Source organism: Canis lupus, chromosome 1 (assembly GCF_048164855.1).
Source record: "Canis lupus baileyi chromosome 1, mCanLup2.hap1, whole genome shotgun sequence".
NCBI lineage: Eukaryota > Metazoa > Chordata > Mammalia > Carnivora > Canidae > Canis > Canis lupus.
The window spans coordinates 43695867-43718305 of NC_132838.1; the positions used below are offsets into that span (position 1 = coordinate 43695867).

General features: G+C 36.5%; 1 protein-coding gene across 17 annotated transcripts in view; it reads right to left on the minus strand.

Moving 5' to 3' along the window:
* The window catches only part of SYNE1 (spectrin repeat containing nuclear envelope protein 1), a 449600-nt gene that overhangs the window by 417702 nt on the left and 9459 nt on the right, over positions 1-22439 (minus strand). The window lies entirely within an intron of this gene.

The window sequence follows — 22439 nt, forward strand, 5'->3', positions numbered from 1 at the left end:
AAAAAGAAACAAATGTAATCTGTAAAGTTCTCAGAAATTCTGAATATGAATTTTTGCACCATGAAACTAAAAACCTTTACTTAAATATAGCCATGGTAAAGTAAAAATGATAATTCAGTAAGAAACGCAAAGCCCAGTTAGGGTATGAACAGTTTCCCTCTTTTCTTAATAGAAACCTTGCTATAAATCTCCCCATATATTTATGTTGTCTTACAATTGGGACCCTTAAATCAAGTAATTTGGGAAGGTAAGATCACCTACCAAATCTAAAATACCAAAGAGAACTTGTGAATTAGAATAACAATGTAGGTCTGAGATTCTCCAAGGAGAGGAAGCTTTGTTCACTTGACTGCTCATTTAATATACAGGGCATATTCTAATGATTTATGCCAAGCTAGGGGGCACTCATTTATACTCGAAACAGGAAATTGGTAGAAGTTCAACAGAGAGTTAATGCCTAAAAATAGAAAGAAGACAAGCATTTGCTGATTACAGAGAGACAAGTTTTATGGATAACAGTGCCTGTTGTTGAGACCATGAACAACAGTAGACCTAGCTAGGCACAAGGTTAACTTACCTGAAGAAACTGAGGTTCACCTAACTGGATGTTCAACCTTAACCATGAGCTAATCAATACATCTGAGACAAACCAAAGAAAAAGGAGTAATAGGTTGAGATGGAATTTCAATAACCAATGCCATTTAGGTCTCTGGTAAGGGAAACCCAAAGCAAATAAAAGGCAGCAGACTAAGCTAGGTAAGAAAATCACAGCAGGATAAGGATGCAAATGCTTTCCTTTCCCAAAGGACAAAGAACCCAGAAATAAAGTCCTGCTGAATAGCTACGAGTAAAAATGAAGGGCAAGCCATGAGCAGAGAGGCACCTTGGACACCTATGGAAAAGACTACAAATCATGACCTAAAGTGCTCTGAGAGTCACTAGACTTAGCAATAGTTACAGTAGGAATGGAATCTAAACAGAGAAATGAAATGGTTCTATATAATGAGACCTAAGCAATATGAGAACATCTCAAAAATGAGTGTGTGTGTGTGTGTGTGTGTGTGTGTGTGGTGGGGTATCTGTTCCTTACTGATTCCATACCAACTCCTTTATAATCAGTCATAGGCTGTGTGCAAAAAGCTACTCATACATTGAAATTCATCTGCAGTGTTCACTGGCCACTTGTGTCCTGGATTGTCTTATCCCTTGACTCCTACTCACTTTGGTCAATACTTTATGATCCCCAGGTTGATGCTAAAGCTGGCAGTTAGCAACTTGGAAGTAAGATACTCAGCAGAAGTAAGATCCTCCACTTTCCATTCCTCCACCACCACAACTCCCTCAGCCCTCAGTGTGAGAAAAATTTGGACACATCTTTGCTAAGTAAAGAAAGAAAGCAGTGCTAATTAGTACTTTCCAAGGGCCAAGTTGCTCACTTCCTCACTTAAAAACAAACTGAATCTGGTTGTATGCATGTTTGTTATTTTCCATCCTTTCTGGAACAAGGAGGGTATAAATAAAGACTTCCTCATGATCTGAAACTAGACCCAGAGCTGTTTGATATTTTTTGTGAATACCTGTCGAGTTTGAAGTAGGTTATTTGGAGAGAAGGGAGGGAGGGAGGGAGGGCTGAGTCCTACTGTCCAGCTAAGTTGGAGGGAGAGGCATTCCTCTGTGGCCACTCACCATCAGCTGAGGAACCAAATCAGAGTAAACATGACACAGGTCAGAATACAGTGGCGACTGAGGCAGGACCAGCTGGGAAGACGATCCATGTTGTTTCAGACTAAAGCAACTACTTTGCAGGTGAAGTAACCGTTGCCAGGAACATGAGGCAAGACTTCAGCATCTTGGTGCCTATTATTTTCATAACTTCTCACAACTTCTCACTCCCACTCACAGCATAAAACTGAGAGCTCAGAGAGTTGTCTGGGTGATTCAAGGAAATGGAAAATAAAACTCCAGTACCTCAATGGCCTATGGATTACCTTGGAGTTGAAGACTTTTGTTGGCCAGCATCCTTGATTTCACTGTGACATTCTGCCTTTAAGGACAAACTTCAGCTTTATTACAATATAGGTGGTGTTACTTTGCAAAAGAGTTTGTGTCCTTTTAAATCACATGCTGCTGACAGCTCTGCCCTTAGCTACATGGGCATCAGTCTGATGAAGGAAGTATCAGCTCTTGACAGAAATGTCCTTTCAGAACTTCCCATTCAAATGGATGCGGATGCCAACACTGCTCTTTCCAGGTTAGGCAGTCCGACTGCATCTCAAGAAAGGGTTTGAGGACTTCATTGAAAAAGACTCCATAAGTAATGGGAAATTTATCCTAACTTACATTAAAATCCTTAAGTCACTGATAATGATGATTAGACTTTCACGATCCCATTTTTGGGGAAACTTATTTACTACAATTATTATAAAGCTGATTCTTAAAAGTCATAAGCTATCTCATATTCAGTCTATATTTCTTAAAGTAAAATTCAATGCAGAAAGAAAAGCATCCTGTTTTAAGGGATTATTAGTCTTACCTAAAATAGTGAAAAGCTAGATACAGTAGAGTAGTTAAACCAACAGCAGAACTTTTCTAAAATAGAATAGTATTTAACCATTCAATGTCAATGTAGATTTGTATTTACTGATGTGTGAAGATGTGCACAATATATTAAAACAAACAATTAAAACATTAAAAACAAACCCAGAGAACAAAACAGCATTCATACTGAAAACCCTTTCCCTCATTTGTATGTGTGTACATAGAAAAACACCTGGGGAGATGTCCAAAAATATTTTTTTAATTTATTTATTCATGAGAGACACAGAAAGAGGCAGAGACATAGGCAGAGGGAGAAGCAGACTCCCTGAGGGGAGCCCGATGCAGGACTTGATCCCAGGACCCTGGGATTGTGACTTGAGCCACCCAGTTGTCCCCCAAAATATTTTCTTTCTTCCTTCTTATCTATCTACTATTATCTATTTACCTCTTCTCTCCCTCTCTCCCCTTCTATCTATCTATGTAGTGGTATTGGAAAGACTATCACTTTATTCTTAATACTTCTCCGGATTGGTTGAATTTTAATAAACATATATTTCTATAATTTGGGGCAATCAAGCTATTTAAACTTTGGAAAAAATTCAGAAACCTATCTAATATATTCTTTGGTTAATCTCACTGATAGAATACTAAAAACAATCACTATAGGTTATGAAGAATATTTTTGCTTAAAATATTCTTACCAGTTTTCCATTTGGATTCATTTCTTTTAGCCTGAAATGAAGGCTGGAAAAAAAAGAAATGATAAAATCTACTTTCTAGGCATCACATTTTCTAAGTTAAATTATTAAATAGCTAACTAGCAATGAAGAATTGGACTCGTGTTTCCTTCCTTAAACCAGAAACAAAGGCCACTTGGTACTTCAAAGCACCAATTGTCCTTGAAATGTGAAGGGAGTATCTAATGTTCTGCATCAATAATCTGACCCACATTAGAAGCTATTTTGGACAACAGGAAATAGTTTTCTTTATCAAACATATAAAAACTCACATTAATGTGTAGCTGGTTATGAAGAAAATTTGCCAAAAAGATATGCATTATGGCACTTCAGTTCAGTGGTTTGCACTTAAGTCTGATTCAACATTTCTCTTTTAAAACCCCACTTTTTGAGGCATCAGTAACTGAGCCAATTAAAACCAATTCTAGGTTGAAACTGCACAAAGCTTTCTGGGAAAAAGGCTCTCTTTATAGTTTGAACATAGGAACATTTTTACTTTTCCAAAAGCAGATGTTTGAAGATATTTTTATAGTTGCAATTATGGGTTGGGGCTTTTACAAATTCAAAAAGTTTTATTTTTTTAATTTTTTAAAATTATTGTTGGAGCAATGTGTGTTCATTAGAGTAGCACTCAGTTTTAAATAAAATGGGCAGCGTGTGCTATTCAACTAGTCCATACTTTCCCCACACCAAAGTTAAAATGTGAGGTTCAGTAAAGTAATAATTAACAATTAGTATTCCTAATTGTCTTGGATGTGGAACAAAAGCCCACTTTCCTTAATATAACGAAGAAGAGATTAACATTATGGAGGAACTGTGGGGAAGGAAGTGAGCATCCTTTAACCCTCCATCTTCACAGTCTGCGGCTTGGCAGTGCTTAGAGAGAAGGAGCCACAGTTTGTTGTCTAAGACCCAATGGCCCATCTGGAGTGTGACAAGAAGGGGAGCTCATTGGCAGTTCTGTCAGAATGTGGCCTAGTTCTGAAAATCTGGCATGAAAATTAACATGAGGAGGAACCAGTGCCCAAGCTGAAGCACAAGCACAGCAGTAGCCAGGGAGGCTCCTGGGACTTGCCTGGCACTAGCCCAGGAGTAATCTCAACCAACTTCCAAAGGATCCTCTTCCCCCTGTCCAGAGTGACTCACTGCAAATTCTTCAATCATGGCTACAACCTAGTCACTAGCTTTGAAGTCCCTGAAGGGCCAGGACACCACTGTCAACTTCAGAGTCAGATCCCTTATGCTTAGCAAAGTATCTGGAACATAGGAGGTGTTCAGTTTATATTTGCTGTAGGAATGGGATATCTACCGAATTGTCACTCATTAATGCATTTCATGACAAAAGATCACATAAAAGCATGTAAACTAATCAACCACATGGCAACATTTCTAGAAGAAAAACTATCCTTAGGAACAGCATTATATTTTAATCTATATAGCCTAATAGTTGATATGTGTCAGTTCAAGTGACCACTTGAATAGGTAAGTTGTACCTATAGAGAAATCTTTGCAACAGCCCACTAAGCACAGTTGAAAAATGAAGTGATAAGCTAAAAATCTCATTCTCTTTCTTCCCCACAGATCTCTTTCTTTCTGAATTTACTAACCTAACATCCATTCAACAAATATTTAGCAAACATTTATCCTATTTTGCAAAGTTGAAAAGATATTAGCTACGCCCTCAACAGCTCCAACTATTTGTAATAAGTACTCTAATTAGAGGTAAATACAAAGTACATAACTTTATATAAACTAAGCACACACTAAACCCAATCTTGCTTTTCAACTCAAAACAGAGCCAAAAAGGCAATGCTAGTTATAAACCAGATAATTTTACCATGAAGGGAAAATTTCATAAAATTTCACAATCCTGTAGTCAGATAATCTATGTTGTAGTCCTATTTTGCCTCAACTAAATGCGCAATTTTGTATAAGTCATTTAATCTTTAGGACTCCCAATTACTTATAAAATCAGAATTAAACAAGTTGAACATTTAAGATTTTTTTCCCTCAAACATTATGAGATTCTGTAAGTATTCCACAACACTTAGATTTTGACCATTAAATGTCACTTAGAAATCTAAAAATATGCAGATCTTTTTATGAGCAATGGCTAAATACCCTAAGTTGGATTTCTTACTATCACTAGCCATATTCCAAATATTTATAGGTATTTAAAGAAGCTTTATGCAACCATTGCTATCATTATATTGAACTCATACAAGTATCTTTATGATTCAATATTGTTATAAAACTATTTTTTAAAGTACAAAGTATCAAAAGAAAAAATTTACAAAGTTTTAAAACATATTAGAAATAACATTCCTTCTTTGTTTATCTGATTATTATTGTGCTGGTGAAACTTATTATTTTGAAAAGGAGCCATTTTATCACAAAGGTGTGACACATGTATTACACAGAAAACAAATATTATAAAACCAAGCAGAAAGTGTTAAAGGGGACTAGCTGTTTACACGTTTCTAAACAGATTTAAAGATGCTTTATATTAATTTATTAAATTCATTAATTATGCATAGGTGTATCTACCAAAATTACATAAAGTAATATAACACTAGAATGCAAAATGATCTCAAAATATCTGACTCTTTTTTTTTAAATATTTGACTCTTAATATATGAGATCCATGAACTTGGCAATGCTTTTACAACTAAGTGTTTTTACACTTTTTGACTCATAAACACAAGAGCAATGTACTCTTTAAGGATTTTCCACCACTTCACTGAATAAGATGAAGTCAAGATAAAAAATTTCCAACAAATCTTTTTGTATGCCACATATCACATTTCTTACAAATTTGACTATAGTGTTACTATATTGTAAGGATAGAAAAAGTACAGGGATATGATTAGCCTGAATATATCCAGAAATAAGAAAAATAATTGCTAGTTTCTAATCATGATTATTTAGTATGACCTAAATGTTTTTGGTAGAAAACTGGCTATTAAAATAATTAATATTCAAATGGTCTTTCCTTTGAAATGTGTGGGCAAATTTAATTCACTAAGAGACCATGGATTCGTTTCTGTGAGAAGTTATTTTGAACCCAGAAAGATATGGTTGCAAGTGATAGGAAGGCTCCCCAGCCCCCAGTGTGTTAACCCAGAGCACAACTGACTAATACTACCAGCAGTGCCTGAGGACTAGCTTTGTGTTGGGCTGAGGATGAGAGAGAGGCCTCCTCTTCTCTCTTGCCTTTTATACACGATTGATCCCAGATACAAATTTTGAAATAACTGAGGGCTCTCTGATGTTTTGCTTCCTTTCTTCATCCTGTTCCACTTCTCAATTTCTCTTTAGTGATGGCCCTAAAATCCTCAGGGCCTCAAGTTTTCCATCTATCTGTGCCAGCCTTATGGGTGTGTGACTTGACTATTGCACAAGGCTCTGTACTAAGATGGGCCACACACATGCCTTAATGCCCTGATGCATATTAATTATTTGTAATAACTGTTGAACAGGGGCCACACAGTTTTATTTTGTACTGGGCCAGAATAAAAAAATAAGGTAGTCAGTTTTGCCTCCTATTCATAATGATCCAGGGATCATTAGGAACTGTGCAAAAGAACAACCTTGAAAGAATATGCACTAATGTATGAATACTGAATTACCCCTCAATTCTGTCAGAGAACAGAGTTCCTCCAATACCTACTTATGACCTTTGCTTATCATTTCACTGCTCTAGAACTCTGTAACTTCAACTGAAAAATAAGAACATCAAATTATGCACTGTAACTCCCTTTCCTTTTATTTTTTTTTTAAAGACTTTATTCACTTATTTATGAGAGACACTCTGAGAGAGGCAGAGACAGGCAGAGGGAGAAGCAGGCTCCCTACGGGAGTCTGAGGCAGGACTAAATCCCAGGACCCTGGAATCATGCCTTGAGCCAAAGGCAGATGCTCAACCACTGAGCCACCTAGGTGTCCCTGTAACTTCCTTTCCAATCTAAGCAACCACAGTAGCCTATATTAAAAACAAACAAACAAACAAACAAAAGAAAAACTAAGTGTTTTCAATGCAGGCAGAATAAAAGATTACATGAAAATAATTTGGACCATTAAACGGTCTGCTAGGTGGCTTAGTGTCACCTTCAGCCCAGGGCATGATCCCGGAGACCTGGGATCAAGTCCCATGTCAAGCTTCCTGCATGGAGCCTGATTCTCCCTCTGCCTGTGTCTCTGCCTCTCATTCTCTCTCTGTCTCTGTCTCTCTCTCCCTGTTTCTCTCATGAATAAATAAATAAAATCTTTAAAAAAAATAATAAACGGTCTGCTATCCTGGTCAATTTACTTAATTCCATTTTTGTGGAAATTTAATTTATTCATCAAACATGTACTTACTATCATCATACCTATCACCCAGTTTATAAATTTTTCATTACTTATCACATCACTCCAGTAGACTACAGCTGGGGCTGTAGGAGGACAGGAACAGTGTACATGTTCACATCTGTAGTCAGAGGACTTGGACACAATAGCTGCTCAAAACACATTTGTTAAATGCAGGAATGTACACTTGAATGAACTGAGTACCTACTATATGTTAAGTTTTTGTGCTCAGTACTGGGTATCCAAAGCTGAATAAATAAGACAAGACCCTCTACCCGCAAGATTCTAATATTCAAATAGGACACAGTAAGAAAGAAACGATCGTAGGGTGATGTAGTTAATACTTTAATAGAAGCATGTTCAGAACACAAAGACGGAATCCTTTCATTTTGGCTGGTGGTATTGGGGCAGGCTTCACAGAGGAGACAATGTTTTAGCTGAGTCTTACAGCCTGAGTAGAAGTCCAGGTAAGGAAAAAAGAAAGGAAGGACTGTAGTGGAAGACATGAAAAGATATGAAGGTGAGATCAGAGTTAGCTTAGGCAGAAGTAGGAGTGGTGCAGAGTGATTGAGACACCATGATTTAATCTGTGGAGGATGATTCCAAAGATAAGAAGATTAAAAGGATGAATTTATCTTGAAGGCTATGATGAGTCATTGTAAGCTTTTAAACAGGGAAAAGGACACAATCATAGTTATATTTTGAAAGATCTCTCTGGTAACAATATCAAGGGTACAGTCTAGTGTAGTGCCCAGGTTTCTGGGTAAGAAGTCTCCATTTGCTGTTCATTATTGAGGCAATGAATGCTTATACAAACCATGGTTTGATAAATGAGATAACCCATGAGAAGTCTGAGAAAAGTGAAGGAGCTGAAAATGTGGGCCATGAGTACATAACTAGAGTAATTCTTGTCAAAATGAACACTATGGCTCAAAAATAATAAGAATAGTAACAACAACAATAAAAATACAAGATCAGTCCTGGAAATCTGGAGCTTCTTCCCAAATTTGTAAACAAGTCAATAGTATAATAAAGAATAAACAGATAAAAGAGATTCAAGTGCCATATGAACAATTTTGATGACACGTGAGGAGAAAGTAAGCAAAAGAATAGAGAAAAATTGTGTAATTCAAGGTAAATAACTTTTTTAAACATAGGTGGAGACCAGTGTTTACTAAACATGGAAGATTGATATCAGTAGAGGAAGGAATTGTTTGTTTTTAATGCAAGAGGTCATTGTGAACAATGAAAAAAAAAGAACATAAGTTACCATAGAAATCATTTTAAAAACACTGAAGCAAACTTTGCTATATCTAAGGAATTCAAAATATTACATAAATCATTTGGCCCAGACCCTATTTGAGGCAATCACCAACTTCTCTTTCTCCAAGATAGTTCCATTCACTTATTTAAATAGAAACAAACAAAAAGTTATGATTTGCCTATTCTCAGTGTTATGGCAAAGCTGCGTATATTCCTATACAAGAATTTCTTACCTGTTCAAATAAGTGCATGATTACCTGAATACCTATGTATTTTTAGGGTATCATGTAAAGAATGCATCGACAGTCTTATTGGTCCCAATGAGAAAGAAAATAAAAGAGAAAAAAGTTACTCAGAATATGAACTGTTTGTGTAAGCTCTTAAGACACAGGAGGGATTTATCACATGAAATTTAAGGTCTAGTATTTTCTCCCTTTATAGGTATCTATTACCCTAAATAGACATTAATGGAACAAAATTCATGGGCACCAGTGTGGTCTACATCCCTTCTGAGGTTACCCCAAAGCCCCAATCTAATCCAGCACAAACCGGGTTAAAGAGCTACCAATAGTACCGTGAGTTTTCCTCAGTGCAAATGTAGTTTTCCCAAATTCAGGTACAGTACTTTCAGGAAGGGTACCATCTGGTCTTGATGGAAAGAAAATGTTTGAAATAATCTAAACACTTATAATGACATGCTTTCTCAATTCTTTTCAAGAAACTGTGCCCTGGAGGAACTAATTAAACAACAACCCAAGCAATGGAAATACAGGACACTGACTCAGAGATTTTTCCCAAAACACAAGAAGAATGCATTAACCTTATTATGTGGAAAGAACCTAGAAAAATATGTCAAGAGGTGCAAGTATAGATTTATGAGGGGAGGAAGTACACAACAAAGGAAGGCATTGAGATGCAACAGTCACGCACAAAATGGCATCAGTAAGAGCACTGTTCTCATGAGGACCACAGTTTACAGCAGGGCCACCAGCTCCTTAAGAATGAAGGACTTATTAGGGCCTGAGTGAGAGACATTTTATTCCTAGGATGCATTTTTGATTGGGTTCTATGTGAAGTAGAGATTTATATTTAATAAATTCTTCAGGAATTGCCCTTATCAAATTAACTTCCAAGAATTTTGCAACTCTTCCTGGGGAATGCACAGGGCTATTCTTTTATTCTTCCAGAAATGAATTTGAAACTATATGCACATGTACTTGGCTCACTCAGCCCTGATATTTATATATATAAACACATAATCTTTTTATATACCATAAACATTTGGAAGCATGAACAGATAAAGAATGTTAACAACATTAACACACTTGATCACTCTCTCCTTGAACTCTTTCTTCTCTCGGCTTCTAGATCTTCCTTCTCTCCGCCTTTTCTTACCACAAAGGCTGCAGCTTCTCAGTCTCCTTTGTGGGACCCCTCCTCATTCCCTCACCACCAATGGCTGATGCTCTATATTTCAAGGCTTTTTTTTTCCCTAGCTGTCCTTGTTCTCTGGGTGGTGTCAATCAACTGCATAACTTTAAATTCTGTGTGCTTAAGATCTCCAAATGTTTTCTCCAGCTGTGTCCTCTCCCTTGATCTCTACAGTTCTATATACCCAGTTACTTTCTGGGCTATCCACCAGCCTTCTAAATTGTAACATATCCCAAAAAAGCTCTTGGTTTTCCTTAACCCTGTTCCCAACAGTGTTTTGTCTTACCTCATTTCAAAATGAAAAATGAGAGGGTCAACTTTCATTCCTCTCTCTCATACACCACATCCAATCCTTGAGCACATTATTTCAGCTTTACTTTCAAAATACATCTAGATTTTTACCACTTCTCTCTCCATCCACTGTTTAACATCTAGTCCAAGCCACTCTAATCTTTCTTGTGACTTTTCCAAATTACCCCCTTCCTGGTCATCCTGTTTCCATCACTGAAAATCAATATATTACATATTTATATTGCATTCACTTAACAAATATTTATGAAGTATCCACATTATGAAATGCACTGCCTAGTCAATGTGTAGGGAGCACTGATGTGTATTTGACCCAATTTTTGCCTTCAAGGTGTTTATATTCTGAGTGCGCAGATTAGCCACAAACATGTAACATAATGCATACCAATTGTAGACAATTTCAGGAATAGTGCTACAAAGTGCTAAAGGCATTTAGACAGAATTTCTGATTATATCAGCAATAGAGCTCTCTCTGAGGATGCTGAATTTAAGTTGAGACTTGATGATAAGATGAATTTTAGGAGTAGTCAACAAAGCTCATTTTTGAAAGTGCCACAGAAGGACACAGAAGAGTCAGGGTATCTTGAGAGCACTGCAAGTAGTGGCATTTGGCAGGTATCTAGGGATAGGTAGGGGAGTGAGAGGAGACAAATGTTGGGCAGTTAAGATGAAGTTTGAATAAGGAAGCCAAGTCAAGAAGTTGGGACATTAAGAGGGAGGTCAAGAAGTGAAGGAAGAATTCTCATCATGAAAGTAACAAAATTAAGCGGTATATTAAGAGGAATTAATTTGAAAGCAATGTGTAGGAATGCTTTATGTTCTGTTTGTAAGCCTCAGATGCTCTTATATTTAGAGGCCTGCCACATACTATACAAGAGCAATAATGTATACTCACACTGCATATTTAAATATATTTACATATATAATATAAAATTTTTGAATTAACCTGATTTACATTTGACTAGTTGACATAATTTTAGTATTTGTAAACCTCTATTGATTTCGATTTAGCAGTTTTCTTTTTCTATCTGAAAGCCAATATTTTTGCAGACCTTAGAAAATCCCAGAAGGCCTCTGGTACTTTCTCCATGATGTGTGATAGATAAAAAGGCTCTGCAAACAGATAAGTTTGGAGGACAGTGCATTATTCAAATTTAAATACTTTAATGCATTTAAAAGTAATATGAACTTGTAATATACCGTTAGGAAGGAAAAATATCTTTAAAGCATTCAAGTTAAAAAACAACACACAATAAGCACTGGTTGTTTTGTTTTTAATTAATTTATTTATTAGAGAGAGAGAGAACGTGTGAATGGGGGAGTTGCAGGGGGAGAGCAAGAGAGAGAATCCTCAGCAGACTCCCCACTTGGCTTAGAGCCCCAGGCTCGATCCCAGAACCCTGAGATCATGATCTAAGCCTAAATCAAGAGTCAGGTGCTTAACCATCTAAACAATCCAGGAACTCTGTAAACACTGGTTGTTATATGTAAGTGATGAATCACTAAATTCTACATCTGAAACCAATATTACCACATATGTTAACTAACTAGAATTTAACAAAAACTCAGGAAAAAAAGGCAATACAATAGGTAAATGAGTAGACGGTATGAGAACCTAGAACTGATATAAAATAAAAATCAAAGTAGTAAGGTAAAATGCTTTTTGTTTTTTTAAGAGTTACTTTATTTGGTTTTAGAGACACCGTGTGTGAGCAAGGAAAAGGATAGAGAGAGAAATAGAATATCTCCAGATTTCCCACTGAGCACGGAGCCTGACACAGGGCTCAATCTCATGACTTTGAACTCATGACCTGAGCTGAAATCAAAAGTTGGGCACTTAACTAACTGAGCCACCCAAGTGCCCCAAAGGTAAAAATGTTGTTAAAGGTTAAAAAGAAATTTTTTTTAATTAGAAAAAAGCAAACAAACAAACAAACAAAAAAACTAGCAAACATCTGAGAAGTCAACATGGATGCTTGTTCACGTCAGATATTTGTCCTTAAAATGATTTTATGGGCAAAAATCAAGTTTAATTAAAAATAAAACTCATATGAAAATTTCTTTTAAAGAGGGCAAATAAAGTAGGACTCAATTTAACTGATTTTTTTTCCTTTGCTTTTATATGCATCTTGAGTAATTTCATTTTCAACTCATTAATTTAGGGATTGTGATTTATCTATTTACTCATTAAATGTTTATTTAACTATGATGTTCCAAAATATAAATAAGTGATCGTTGTTTTGTGCTGAGTTTTGCTTAGTATTTAAATCTGAGGGACTAGCACACAACATTCATTATAGGAAAAAGATTAAAGCAAAAAGAGAATTTTAACCTAAATACAATAAATGGATTTTTGACAACATTTTGAGGTTTAATAAGAAGAGTCATTAAGTCAGAGTAATAAAATTTAGAACTGAATCTCTCAAGGCACTCTAAAACAAACAAATAAACAAACAAACATCATGAATCATCATGACTGGCAAACCTTTCCTTCCCTGATACTTATTTCATGTTAAACTAAAAGGGAGGGGTTAAGATGACTTAGTAGTAGGGGGATCCTGAGCTTGCCTCATCCTTCAAACAGAACTAGGTCAACATCAAATAACTTTGAACAAAGAAGAAATCAATTTGAGGATTAAGAAATTATCTGCACAATTGGAGGGAAGGAACATGCCAGATATGAGGTTCAAAAATGTGAAATGGGGGAAAGAAAAGCCACAATGCCACAGTGGGGAGGGAGCCTTTCTTGTGGAGAAAGTTGGTGGGGGGTAGAGGAGAGGAAGCAGTGTGTAGGGTTCAAGTAAGTTACCAGAGTGTGGGGATACCCTGAGTTACACTGGGAAGGAATGCATCCCTTCCTGGAGTACATTTGGAAGAGGGTATATTGCCTCTCTAAGGACAAAAGGCTCACCTGGTGCCATTGAGTAGCCATTCAACAGAAGGGGAAAGAGGGCAGATAACTTGGTCAAAGCTTTTCACTGTGTTTCATCATAGACTCCAGGCACCTGCCTAGCCATGCAACTGCTTTTCTGGGGCAGAAAGGTGCCAGGCACAGTGCATTGAGGCTGTCCAATGGGGGAGGGAAGCAGGTCTGTGCCTTGCTGAGTTCTTTAAGATTTGGAGTTTTGAATCCCAGCTGATGGCCAGAAATAAAACATAGGAGAATTATGGTATCAGGTGTGCCAATGGCTTGAGTACAGACAAGTTGAGGGCAGGGATCTGATGAAAGCCAGGGCAGGAGGGGAGATTGTTCGCTTTTCTGTGATGGCTTTCTGAGCAGTAGCCTTGAGTTGAGAAAACTCCCCTCAAAATCAACAAAAACAGGTCAACACCATGACATATCATAGTGAAATCTGAAAAATACAAAGATAAATAAAGAATTCTGAAAGCAGCTGGTGACAAAAGGCCCTTAAAGTACAAGCCTGTCAAATCAGGTTGACAGCAGATCGGTCCACAGAAACTTGGCAGACCAGAAGAGAGTGGCATGATATATTCAACCTGATGAAATGGAAAAATATGCAGTCAAGAATACTATATTCAGCAAGGCTGTCATTCAGAATAGAAGGAGAGAGAAAGAGTTTTCAAGACAAGCAAAAACTAAAGTTCATGAACTCTAAACCAGCTAGGTGAGAAATATTAAAGAGGACTCTTTGAGCAGGACAGAGAGACCAAAAGCAACAAAGACTAGAAAGGAACAGAGACAATCTACAGGAACAGCAACTTTATAGGTAATATAATGGCCTTAAATTCATATCTATCAATGATTACTCTGAATGTAAATAGACTAAATACTCTAATTAAAAGACCTAGGTTTATTAGAATGGATTAAAACAAAACGAAACAAAACAAGACCCATCAATATGTTGCTTACAAGAACCTCGTTTTAGACTCAAAGACAATTCTAGATTGAAAGTGACAGGGGTGGAGATCTATCATGCTAATGGACATCAAAAGAAAGCTGGAGTAGCCATACTTAGGTCATACAAACTAGATTTTAAATCAAAGACTGTAATAAAAGATGAAGATGGATATTATATCATAATAAAGAGGTCTAACCAACAGAAGGTCTAATAATTGTAAATTGTTATGCACCCAGCTTGGGAGCAGCCAAATATTTAAATCAATTAATAACAAACTTAAAGAAACTCATTGATATTTATACAAGAATAGAAAGGGACTTTAACAACCCCATTCACAGCAATGGACAGATCATATAAGCAGAGGATCACAAGGAAACAGTGGCTTTGAATGACTCCCTGGACCTGATAAACATAGTAAAGCACATACACATTCTTTTCAAGTGCACATGGAGCATTCCATGTATACTTCACATACTGGGTCACAAATCAGGACTCAACAAATACAACAAGATTGAGACCATACCATGCATGTTTTCAGACCACAGTGCAATGAAACTTGAAGTCAATCACAAGAAAAATTTGGAAAGACCACAAATACATGAAGGTTAAAGAACATCCTACTAAAGGGGCACCTGGGTGGCTCAGTCAATTAAGAGTCTGCCTTCGGCACAGGTCATGATCCTAGGGTCCTTGAATCAAGCCCCATATTGGGCTCCCTGCTTGGCGAGGAGCCTGCTTCTCCCTCTCCCTCTCCCCCTCCCCCTGCTTGCGCTCTCCTTCTCTTTCTGTCAAATAAATAAATAAAATCTTAAAAAAGAGAGACCATTCTACTAAAGAATGAATAGCTTAACCAGGAAATTAAAGATAAAATTAAAAAAAATACATGGAAGCAAATGAAAATGAAAAAACCATAGTCCAAAACCTTTGGGACACAGCAAAAGTGGTCCTAAGGGAAGTATATAGCAATATAGGCTGTCCTCAAGAAGAAGAAAAGTCTCAAATATCCAATCTAATTTTACATCAAAAGGACCTGGGAAAAGAACAGTAAATAAAGCCTAAAACCAGCAAAAGAAGGGAAATAATTAAGATTAGAGCAGACATAAATGTTAGAAATAAAAAAAAAAAACAGTAGAACAGATAAACAAAACTAGAAACTGGTTCTTTGTGGTTGTTTTTTTAAAGATTTTATTCATCTATTTGAGAGAGAAAGACAGAGACAGTGGCAGAAAGCACAGAAGGGAAGAGAAGGAGAAGCAGGTTTTCTGCTGAGCAGGGAGCCCAACGTAGGGATCCATCCCAGATCTCTGACCTCACGACCTGAGCTGAAGGCAGATGCTTAATCGACTGAGCCACCCAGATGCCCTGAAACTGGTTCTTTGAAAAAATTAACAAAACTGATAAACTCCTAGCCAGACTTATCAAAAAGAAAATAGGACCCCCCCAAAAAAAATATAGGATCCAAATAGATAAAGTCATGAATGAAAGAGAAGAGATCACAACCGATACTACAGAAATACAAATGGTTATAAGAGGATATTATGAGCAATTATATGGCAACAAATTGGACAACCTGGAAGAAATGCATAAATTCCTCAAAATATATAAACTACCAAAACTGAAATAGGAAGATATAGAAAATTTGAGCATTCATAATCAGCAAAGAAATTTAATCAGTAATCAAAAATCTCCCAACTAACAGGAGTCCAGGGCTGGATGGCTTCCCAGGGAAATTTTACCAAACATTTAAAGGAGAGTGAATACCTATTCTTCTGAAGCTCTTCCAAAAAATAAAAATGGAAGGAAAACTTCCAAACTCATTCTATGAGGCCAAATTACTGTGATTCCAAAACCAAAGACCCCACTAAAAAGGAGAATTATAGGCTAATATCCTTGATCAACATGGATGCAAAAATTCTCAACAAGATACCAACTAGCTAATTGAATCCAACAGTACATTAAAAGGATTATTCACCACAATCAAGTGGGATTTATTTCTGGGCAGCAGGGGTGGTTCAATATCTGAAAATCAATCAACGTGATACACCACAGTAATAAAAGAAAGGATAAAAACCATATGATCCTTTCAATAAATGCAGAAAAAGCATTTGACAAAATACAGGATGCTCTTTGGTAAAACCCCTCAAGAAATCGAGGATAGAGGGAACATACTTCCATATCATAAAAGCCATATATGAAAAGCCGACAGGGAATATCATTCTCAATGGAGAAAAACTGAGAGCTTTTCCTTTAAGGTCAGGACCATGACAGGAATGTCCACTTTCACCACTGTTGTTCAACATAGTACTGGAAGTCCTAACCTCAGCAATCAGACAACAAAAAGAAATAAAAGACATCCAAATCAGCAAGGAAGAAGTCAAACTTTCACTAATCACAGACAGCATGACACTCTGTAGAAAACCCAAAAGACTCCACCAAAAAATTGCTAGAATTCATATACGAATTCAGCAAAGTTGCAAGATATACAATCAACATAAGGAAATCTGTTGCTTTTCTATACACTAAAAATGAAGCAGCAGAAAGACACATCAAGGAATCTATCCTATTTACAATTCCACTAAAAACCATAAGATACCGAGGAATAAACCTAACCAAAGAGGTAAAAGATGTGTATGCTGAATACTATAGAACATTGCCGAAAGAAACTGAAAAAGACACAAAGAAATGGAAAAATATTCCATGCTCATGGATTGGAAGAACAAATATTATTAAAATGTCTATACTGCCCAAAGCAATCTACACATTCAATGCAATCCCAATCAAAATAACACCAGTATTTTTCGCAGAACTAGAACAAACAATCCTAAAATTTGTGTAGAACCAGAAAAGACCCTGAATAGCCAAAGTAGTGCTGAAAAAGAAAAACAAAGCAGGAGGTATTACAATCCCAGACTTCAAGCTCTATTACAAAGCTGTGATCATCAAGACTAGTACAAAAACAGACACATAGATCAATGGAACAGGATAGAGAATATAGAAATGGACCTCTCAACTCTATGGCCAACTAATCTTTGACAAACCAATAAAGAATATCCAACGGAAAAAAGACAGTCTCTTTAACAAATAGTGTTGGGAAAACTGGACAGTGACATGCAGAAGAATGAAACTGGCCCACTGTCTTACACCATAAAAAAAATAAATAAATTCAAAATGGATGAAAGACCAAAATGTAAGACAGGAAACCTTTAAAATCCTAGAGCAGAACACAGGCAGCAACCTCTATGACCTCAGGATCTCTTGCTAGACATGTCTCCAGAGGCAAGGGAAACAAAGCAAAAAGGAACTATTGGGACCTCATCAAGATAAAAAGCTTTTGCCAAGTGAAGGAAATAATCAACAAAATTAAAAGGCAATCTATGGAATGGAAGAAGATATTTGCAAATGACATATCAATAAGTGCTAGTATCCAGAATCTATAAGGAACTCATCAAAATCAATATCCAAAAAATAAATAATCCAGTTAAGAAATGGGCAGAAGACATGAATAGATATTTCTCCAAAGAAGACATGACATACAAATGGTCAAGAGACACATGAAAATATGCTCAGCATCATCATTAGGGAAATACAAAATCAAAACCATGAGATACCACCTCACACCAGACAGAATGGCTAATTAACAGCTCAGGAAATAACACATGTTGGCAAGGATGCGGAGAAAGGGGAACCCTCTTACACTGTTGTTGAGAATGCAAACTGATGCAACTGCTCTGGCAAACAGTATAGATTTTCCTCAAAACATTAAAAATAGAGCTACTCTACAACCCAGCAATTGCACTACTAGATATTTATCCAAAGGATACAAAAATGCTGATTTGAAGGGACACATGCACCAATGTTTATAGCAGCACTCTCAGCTATAGCCAAACTATGGAAAGAGGTCAAATGTCCATCAACTGATGAATGGATAAAGAAGATGTCATACACACACACACACACACACACACACACACACATACACACAGAGGAATATTACTCAGTCATCAAAAAAGAATGAAATCTTACCATTTGCAACAATTTGGATGGTACTAGAGGGTATTACGCTAAGTGAGATAAGTCAGCCAGAGAAAGACAAGTATCATATGATTTCACTCACATGTGGAATTTAAGGAACAAAACAGATAAACCTATTGGAAGGGAAGGAAAAATAAAATAAGATAAAAAACAGAGAGGGAGACAAACCATAAGAAACTCTTAACTATAGAGAACAAACTGAGGATTGTTGGAAGAGAAGAGGGTGGGGGGATGATGCACTATACGGGTGATGGGCTTTAAGGAGGGCACTTGTTGGGATGAGCACTGAGTTTTGTATACAAGTGATGAGTCATTAAACTCCACTCCTGAAATCAATACTACACTATGTTTTAACTAACTTGAATTTAAACTAAAAACAAACAAAAAACAAAAAAATATTTCATTATTTATTTATTATTGTTGATTCTACTTTTCAGTTAACTTTTTTGTTAGCCTAAGGTTTTCTTGTATAGTACAATGGATTTATAGGAAATATTACATTTAACCAAGAGTTCATTTATTTATTTTTATTTATTTATTTTTTTAACCAAGAGTTTAAATTTGGTCATAGGGCAGCTGGGTGGCTCAGCAGTTTAGCACCACCTTCAGCCCAGAGCGTGATCCTGGAGACCCTGCATGGAGCCTGCTTTCTCCCTCTGCCTGTGTCTGTGCCTTTCTCTCTGTGTCTCTCATGAATAAATAAATAAAACCTTAAAAAAAAAAGTTGGTCATAAAAGCAATTTTAGAGGGAAACCACAATTATCTTTTACTGAGCAGTTAGCAAACATTATAGATATATCTCCAGGAATACATATTTATCCCTTTTCTCATTTCTTTGTCTTTGAATTTATTCACAGGTTTAAAAATAAAAGTTTCACCTTGCAGTCAATAATCCTCCTTTTTTACCAGAGTGATCTCCATAGGACACTTTAGTTTGCACGTATTGAATCTTCTCTGGCATTTACCACTCACTCTATAAGACTATATGGATGCTGCCCTGTCTTACAATAACAAATACTGATATGCTAATTAAAAAATCCTTATACTTTGATATATCATCTTCAGATGAAAAAAAAAGTATTTGATAAAAGCCATTCAACAAATCTTTTTTAAGCAGAGATTATGCAGAAGCATGATGAAATTGACAAAGATATTGTCAGTATCTTCAAAATTTTATAATCTTAAGAGTTCAGACATCTACTTTTTTTAGACTAAAAACTAAAGTCACTCCGCAAGCCACCCATGGAATGGGTTCCCTTAGCCTTTAAAGAATGGAAAACGTATATACTAATTATGTGAATTTAAAATTTTAATACTCCTGTATTACTCTATTGTCTTGTATTTGCTTTTAAGGTCATATTAAACTTGATGAAAGTTACAGAAACATTCATTATTCTTAAGAGCAAATGAAACTCTGCATTGCAGTCTGCTGGCTCATCCATAATTCAGCATCCCAGCCTAAAACATTATGCTCAAACAAGCACAAATATTGGCAAAGGTGAAATATTGAACTGCTACAGTAGCAGCTAAATTACGTAGCAATCTGTGTGTGCTTCAATTTCCTAGCACTAGAAATAAAAATTAAAAGCAGAAAAACAGTCAACAATTATGGTTATAAACTAAATAAGCAAAAGAGCAAAGCCAAGTTGCCATTATTCAAAGCTACATGATTTTTATTAGTTATACACAGATCTGATATGACAATAAAATCCAAGAGGGGGAAAGAAACATTAGTTGCTTGGCTTATCTATCTAAGCAAAGAAAAGGAGATTCTAGAAGAATGTTCTTATGGATCTGAACTTTGAAAATAGCAGCTCTGGTTCTATTTAAGTTAACAGATTTATTTTTTCCTCAAATACATTCCCTCATTTGTCATAATTATCTGGGCAATAATGCCAGTCCTCCATTTATTAGCACCATGGTTACTGGTTTGGAGGTTCCATCAGGCAAGAAGAATCACTAAATATCCTCGACAAAAAACAAACTTTTTTGTCCAGGGACTTTGACTCTTGCTTGGTCTCAAAGCATCAGGAGGATGCACAGTGAGCTGTGAGATGCAGGGGAGACACAGACCTAGCCAGCTGAATCAGCACAAGTAACCCTGCAGATCAATATGTTAACAGATATATCCACCAGATCACCTTCACTTCTGACACTTTTGTTCTGTTTCCACTGCTGTAGGCTGGATTCATTGCATCTTGTGGCAGTACAGACCTTACATTTGTTGCCATTAATAACACACACACACACACACACACACACACACACACACATATATATATAGCAGAATTGATGTCAAAAACTAATGATAAATATCTAGCGCTTAGAAATTTTGTCTTCTTTCGAATGGTAGGATTTACTGTTCTACATTTGTCAGATATCCTTATGACACACATGTTATAATTCTTTCTTTTACTAGAAAGGGGAAAGCAATTAATACAGTGAGTACAGTCACTTTATTATGTAATAAAATTACTAGTTTTAGGTACCACATGATATATAAAACCATCAACACTCATCCTCAAATTTGCATAACTAGAAAAATTTGCAACAAATTATCAAACCTATGTCTCTTCATCCACTTTTTTTCCATGACTTTTTGAACAGCTCAGCAGATGACTGTGTTTATAACTTTTAAAGCACCTTTTGTCATCATCTCACTGAGCTTTGAAATTATCCAGAGTGAGAACAGTCCACATTTTATAAGCCAGGGGTCCGAAAATGCACAGATGTTACATAGGACATCCACTGTCATAGGCCACGTGTAGGAGGGGAGTGGGGGCTCCAGTGCTTTACCCCACTCCACACACCTCTCTAGAAAAACCACTGATCTATACACTACAGAAAACAATAAAACTCTGAGGCATCAGTCCTCTTCCCCTTCCCTCTTACCCCAACGACTATCGCATTGGAAAAGGTTCCTTCAAGCCAAAATAGGAATAAAGAGTAAACTGTTTGTAGGATCATAGTCTGATTCTGAATTTTTTTTCAAATTTACCCTGTATAATTTCACCTTATTTTCAATATGTGTATGTATCTCACCCGAAGAACTTTCACGTTTCATAGGCTCAAAGGAATATCTGCTTTATAACCTAATTATCTTCCCCTACACTTTTGTAAGGCACCTGCTACTTTCCTTCTCATCACTTCATCAATGAGGTCACCGAGACACAAAATGGCTCAGGAATTTGTGCCCAGAAAACAGCAAAGACAGACATGGACAGAAAAATGGAACTCCATCTCAGTATTCCATCCACCCTAATAAAGATGTACAACTTAAGTTGGATATCCTTGGCATTGGGTATACTCCCAATCAGAGGGGTTTTTTGGCCAGGGAGGAAGTCTATGCCCACATAATCAGCAAGGATCTGTCTTTTTATCTAACCAGGCTCTTTCTGGCATGACAGTGAGAATTCAACCAGAAACATTTGCACTGAAGCCTCAAAAATCAGCCCAAGACACTCAGCATGAGAGGGAACCATGAGACACTCAGCATGAGAGGGAACAGGAGCTTCAGTGAAACTGGTGGTCCCTGGTTAGAGGGAGAAACTCTGCCTTTCTAGAGCTGAGAGCATGCTATAGGCCATGAATATCCATATTCTCATCTGTATTTGAAAGTTAAGAGTGCTTCACTGGAAATTACTGCTATGCACATCGAATGCATTGTAAGCAAGGAAGGCGGAATTGTGAGAGATTAGTAAAATGGCTGTAGTGCCAAACCACAATGATCACCTGCTGGAGAGAATAGAAAAACAAAAAGCCAAGTATAACATTACTTTTAATCTCTCTTGACAAAGACCAGAGAAAAACCCTATTAAATTTAGAGATTTTTATACCTAAAAGTACACATTTGAAGCTGGAGGATGTGGCATTAGAATAGTGACAAAGAAGTAATATTTTCATATTCTTATAGATGATTATT